The sequence below is a fragment of the Cibotium barometz genome, chromosome 50, assembly GCF_041138505.1.
Source record: "Cibotium barometz isolate CiBa-2024 chromosome 50, ASM4113850v1, whole genome shotgun sequence".
Taxonomy (NCBI): domain Eukaryota; kingdom Viridiplantae; phylum Streptophyta; class Polypodiopsida; order Cyatheales; family Cibotiaceae; genus Cibotium; species Cibotium barometz.
This window is the reverse complement of record NC_141095.1, coordinates 14,190,702-14,197,308: the sequence shown is the minus strand read 5'-3', so window position 1 is coordinate 14,197,308 and position 6,607 is coordinate 14,190,702. Positions and strand designations below refer to the sequence as shown.

Genomic DNA, 6,607 nt, shown 5'->3' with positions numbered 1-6,607 from the left:
TAAACTGTTTCACGCCGTGAAACACTCTTCACATGTGAACCAGACTTCACGTGGGAATTAAATTTTATCTTTTTTTTTTTTGTCGGATTTCCATTCATGTCATATTTTCGTTCACGTGATATTTTCATTCATGTCATATTTCCGTTCATGTGAGATTTTTGTTCACGTGATTTTTTCGTTTACGTGAGAGATTTTTTATTTATTTTTTCTCATGTGAACCAGTTTTTCACGTCGTGAAACACTCTTCACGCGTGAACCGAACTTCACGTGGGATTAAATTATATTATTTTTTTATTTTTATATTTTTATTTGGAGTCAAGTGGAAAATATAAATATTCCTTTTTGGTGGGAATATTTTTCGAATTTAGAATGAAAAGGATATGGGCATTTTTTCAAAAAAGGTAAGTGGAATAAAAAAAGTCAACCCTTTAATGACACACCTTACACCCTTCATAAATGACTCCCAAAATGGACAAATTAATAACTCATGAGCATCTTCTCATTTAGCCTTAATGAGTTATGTAAAAAGGTGATTAAGGATTAATCCAAGATTGATCCTTTAATGCTCATTGAATGCTCATTAGCCTTAATGAGTTATGTAAAAAGGTGATTAAGGATTAATCCAAGATTAATCTTTCCCTCTTTTACACTAATCAAGGACTATAATTAACCACTAATCCCTAATTAATTCACACAATTGAGCACATCATTGGATAGAGCAAGGAAAAACTAATTTATGTGCATCAATAATTGTATAAATTAATCTAAATTAGGAGATTAATTAGACTCTTAATAATAGTCTCCTTTTTAAGAAAAAATTAAGCAAAGAGAGTCAAATTTCTCCAATTGATCAAACAATTGATGTGATTAGGTGTTTAGATGCATCTAGATGCTCTCAAAACACTCAAAAATCCCAATTTTGACTACTCAAATGATCAATTTAGACCCCACTTAACACTAGATGAAGCCCCAGATTTACCTTTGTTTCAATCAAAGGCACCAAATGCCTGATCAACAGAAAGCATAGTGGTCCTATTAGAACGAGACTGCTCCTCCTGCAAACAATAAGAGAGTATCCAACTCATCAAAGGTATACAAGTTTGGATTACCCTTCATGAGTAGACGCAGAGTAGTAGCAAAACCATGATACGATTCTGGCAAACCCTGAAGCACTGTAGATACAAGTGAACCATCTGGAATGACCTCATTAATATTGATGAGCTACTCTCGCAAATCCTTGATGCGGGTAAGGAACATTTCCATTGAAAATCACCCTCATCCATATGCTCAAACTCAATCTTCTTGCAAAGATAGGCAACACGCACCTCATTGCGAACCTGATACAAAGAAGCAAGTACATCCCATGCACCCTTAGAAGAAGTGCATGAACGAACGTGTGGTATAACTGGCCTTCTGTTGAAATTGCAATCAAAGCATGTGCCTGAGCATCCTTGGCATCCCATCTGAGCTATTCTGGAGTGGGTGGCAAAGGTGCAGAAGATGTAGCACCACATGAAGATACATCGTCACCTGCATCAATGGTTCCTGAAGTACTTGTTGCTCATGTAGAAGCAATGGGCTTGACATCAGCCCCTGATACATAAACCCACAAATTCTTTGCAACAAGTACATGTTTCATCATGTATGCCCACATAGGATAGTTGGTGCCATCCACCAACTTATCCTCAACGGAAAGCATACCAAATCCAGTGTTCCCAAACATGGCGGTCACAAGTGTGTTCAAACAAGTAGTAATACTGCAATAATGCTGTAACTCCCAAAAAATTTAGGGGAAATGCCCCAATGTCAACTGAATCTCCTCCTGTAACACAGAGAATGCCTACAAATGATGTAAAGAACCTGCAAATTGTGTCAATTTTTGTAAAATCTTCAAATTTCAGTGCAATTACGCACCAAATCAGGCAAAATCAATGCCAATGTGTCAATTTTGTAATTTTGAGCTCAAGGATGAAAAGCCCCAAAATTAATGCACCCAATTTGCTAATAGTTGTTAACAATTTTTGTAATTTTAAAAGAAATTAACAAAATAGCAAACTGGTTACCGTTTACTACTAGCAGTAAGTTCGAGGAGAGGGGAGGCGCATAGCATAGGGGGAGGCGCATAGCATAGGTCAGGGCAACAACATCATATTTGGGCATCGTACGATGCAAGGCAGCAGATGTGGATGGTGTATGGCACAGGTACAACCGGTGCAGAGCCATACAGGCGACGCAAGACCGTATAGGCGACGCATGCACAGATCTGGCATCGACGTTAGAAGCGACAGTGGCGGCATTGCACACAGGTGTAGATCTGGCCGGCGATGTTGGCAATGATATCGCTCACGTAGAAGGCGGCTCAGATCTGAGCGGTGGTAGCGATCAAGGGTAGCGGTGAATCTAAAGGCACAGGATCTGAGGGGCGACGGTGCACCTATAGGCGCAGGACATGGTGTTGGCGGCGACGGGCTGGCAGCTGAGGGCGGAGTCCAACCCTAAACAGTAAAGCCCTTTTTCAATAAAACCCTAACCCTAACCGACAAACCCTAATACATCAAAACTCTAACCCTAACCTGCTCTGATACCAATGTTGGGTATGAGGGAAGAAGCCTGCACACAGACACACACATACACACACCAAATGCAAGAGAGAGCAGAATCTATGAAGCTCAAGAGTGCTGGAAAGATGTACTCAATAATAATATGAAAGTACAATGTGAGTACATAAAGTAGCCTAGGGCAAGGTGCCCAACACACATAAGTGTGTTCACACGGGGAAAAAAACTGTCTAGTCACAGGGAAAAAGTGCCCGTGAGTAAGCTATGTTCACACCTGAACTAGTCGGGAGTGGTCATGACCAAATGACCAACAAAGAGCACCTAGCATGCCTAAAAAGGGTGTTTGACAGGTGTTGATTTTATCACACATCCTTAAACCCTTACAAATGCCAATTTTGTGTGAAAGCATGGAGTTATTCTTGGGCATATAGTGTCTAAAAATGGGATTTCCACTGATAAGAGTAAAATCAAGGTCATCTTGGAATTAGCCCCACCATATCGGATGCTACACTATTCAAAGTAGAGGTTATTCCAGAGTGGAGCGAGAAAATCATTAACTTTTTAGCTAATGGTTTTCCAGAAGAAAAGGAAATGATGAAAGATTTAGCAAGGAAGTTGCTAAAAGAGAGTGAGCCTTACTAGCTAATTACTGGAACTCTTTATAGAAGAGGTAAGGACAATATTCTTAGATGATGCTGCCCACGAGAGGATGAATATCTCATGATCAAGGAACAAGCACACTAAGGGATATCAAGTGGACATTTTGTGGTAGAGATCATTGCCAACAAAATACTTGAATTAGGGTACTGGTGGCCCACACTTTTTAAGGACTATACACTATTTATAAAAGGTTGTGATGAGTGCCAATGTTGTGCCAACTATTTTGGATGTCCATTTGAGCTAGTGAGTGATTAAGGTAAGCATCTCATCCAATGATATTATAAAAAATCTCACTAGTACATTTATGGTTGGACACTGCAAGTCAACTCCATATTACCCAGAGGAAAATGGCCAAAAGGAGAGAGCACCAACAAGGTTCTTATTTCTATATTGACAAAGACTGTTGAGACTTGACGCACTGACTGGGACTCTAGGGGGCACAGGTAATTGGTTGCACACCCTTTAAAATTGTGTATAGACTTGAGACAGTAATGCATTGGGAGTTTAAGATCCCCAGCTTAATGGTAGATGTAACTAAAAAGCTTGATGGTAATGAATTAGCTGATCGGTTGTTTGTTTTAGAACAACTTGAAGAGGAAAGACAAATTACAATGTAAAACATGTTGACAGAGAAGGATTGTAGTAAGAAGTGGTTTGATTTAAACTCTCAAGGATCAGGAGATTAAGGAAGGATAACTTTTACTTATGTATGGGGTCCATAGTAGTGAAAAGAAAAATCTCAAATACACTAGAAAGGGGGCATTTAGGGTTGTTTAAATATGCACCAAAATATCCATGCATTTAGCCTTAGGTGTTAAAGGGACATATGGTCTACATTTAATCAAAGGTTATTTGTATTCACCACAATGTAACTGGGCTAGGTGAATTATGTTTACAAGTGAATCTCTACTTTTGAAAGTGGTCAACAAGATGCCAATCAACCCACTAAGAATCATGGAGGCTAGAATCATGGAGAGAGAATAGTGGAGTGTGGAGAGATTCAAGGAGGAATTTGAGGGAGAGAATAGTGGAGTGTGGAGAGATTCAAGGAGGAATTTGAGGGAGAGAATCAGGGAGAGATTTATGGATCTTGATTAGCTAGCTAATCTTAGTTATCTCATTGTAAATTGTACCTATGGAAGTCCCTTTCCACCTTTAATCCTTGACTACTAATAACTACCATTAGGCATCCAGGTGTCCTCCTAAGCAAGAATCCCACATGGATAGAAGCCAGAAAGGATGGCTACAGAAGGCGTACAACACAAGTCTCCCGTGAAGTCCAAGGATGACATGAGACAGGAAGGGAGGCATTTCTATCAACTTCTATATCTGTGCCCCCTAGAGTCTTTACTCCCTGACATTTCTATATGCTCATATATAAAGGGAGCTTGTTGAAAAATGATAACACTACAAAATGTGGAGTTGTACCTCTATACATACTTATAGGAAATATATACACAAACTAACCCACATAGCAAATATTAAAAAAAAAGAGAGATAAGAAAGGAGCATAAAAACTAACAATAACAAAGATAATATTTAACCTCCGGAGAATCAACTTTTTCTAGGATGTTTGAATGTTTCCTTTTCAGGTTTTGAGAAATGGATTTCTCTTGGTGCCACACTAGTGTACCCATTTCGGATGTCGACTGTACAGAATAGTACTTTCAAGGGGAGTTAAGTATTTCTTACTTCCAAACCCACTCGTGATATTTTTATGCATCCTTGGGTGAGGTTTGTTGTGAGAGCATCCTACCTTTGTTGGTAGTGTAGGACCTACTTTAGAAGGAATGGGACTGGACTTCTTCAATTCCTTGTAGGGGTGACCCCACAATGACATAATAATCAAAGCGTTCTCGATTCAGTTGGTGGATCCCATCAAGTGAGGACTATCCAAGAGAAAGAGGTAGAGCAATGGAGGATGGAATGTTATGATGCCTTAGCTTACTCTATGAGATTTTAATGCCATGTACTTGTTTTAGGCCATTGTAGGTGAATTCATTGATAATTTCAATGGGCATAGATGTTTGGCTCACCTGCTTATCATCCAAACACCATTCTATAGTGAAGATGCCCTAAGACCTCGACCAAGTACGCCATAAGCATCATATGAGCTAGGAGTACCCCGTGTGAGGATGAGGGACCTAGTGATGATGAGTTCAAGTTTGCATTCACATTGCATCTCTCCAACAGTGACCTTTTATTGTAAGCTTTTCTCTTCATTTTTGTTATTTTCTTACGTGTGTCATCGAAGTGTGCAGTCAAGTTTATAGGTTTTCCAGGGTATGTCCATCAATGTACCCTTCCACCACATCTCCACATTCAACCATCTTACAACAAGCAGCAAACAACAAGTCTATTCTATTTAAATAGATGTATTTGAAACTTGCTCTTCATATGATCTTTTATAGTTTTTTACTTTCATTGTTCACTTGGAGAATGTTTGCATTGCACTTGGACTAGTTTGATTGTCTCTTAGTTGCTATCTAGATGAATATTAATGCTAGCATTTTTTCTTAAAAGGAGTCCCAGTCTTCCTATTCTACATCTAAAATAAGGTATGCCGAAGGAGTATGATGCGAGTACTCAACTTTATCTTTATTGACCCCTCTTTGGTCATGTCCAAACTCTCTAGGCAATTTGTGAGTGAAGGGATAGTTGTTACAATACATAGATAAATTAATTAATTAATTAAGAAAAAGAAAATAACACCAACAATGGTACATTATTTCTATGCCTTGATTTTTCATGGGGTGGAACCTTGCATTTTGCCTTCCCTAAAAAACCATCACTACATGACATTCTTAACAGTTCCTAGATACTCTTGGCGGAGGTCTTTGGGCCATTGCTTTGGTCTCTATGGGGTGGTTACCTATCTCTATTTATTTTGGGGGGAAAAAAGCACCAAAAAATAAATAACTCAATCAATAAAAATAAAATTATTTCAAAACAAAAATAAAATTTGCTATGTTAATAATGATCTAATCACAAGCAATTTTTCTTCTAGAGTTACCATGTTGCTTTAGATGGTTCATATGCACCATTGTGTTTTGAGACTGCGATCATAACCATAGGCATACTCTTGTACTAAGTTCATGGATAGAAGTCTTTGTACTCATTTATAAGTTAGATTTGCATTAATTTTCATCTTTGTAGTATCTTTGAGAGTTTTGACCAATGTTATCTCCATTGTATGAATGATGAGTACATCTATGAATGTTCTTTTTGCTAAATCTTTCTTGTTTTCCCAAGAACATCTTACTTGTTATTTTGTTACTCTGCAGACAATGCCAAGCTTCATGTTGCTTTCGTCATGTGGCATCGACTTAACTTCATTGACATCTTCCGAGAACAAAATCTGCATCAAGAAGGGGGGCATGTTAAATTGC

At 38.4% G+C, this 6,607-nt stretch overlaps 1 long non-coding RNA gene across 1 annotated transcript; it reads right to left on the bottom strand.

Annotated features, from left to right (window-relative positions):
* Positions 1 to 1,293: 1,293 nt before the first annotated feature.
* Positions 1,294 to 2,698, bottom strand: LOC147609838 (uncharacterized). The gene is made up of 2 exons (XR_015264142.1): positions 2,064 to 2,698; positions 1,294 to 1,822 (listed from the first exon to the last, which is right to left on the bottom strand). It is a non-coding gene; the product is annotated as an uncharacterized LOC147609838 (long non-coding RNA).
* Between the last annotated feature and the right edge of the window lie 3,909 nt (positions 2,699 to 6,607).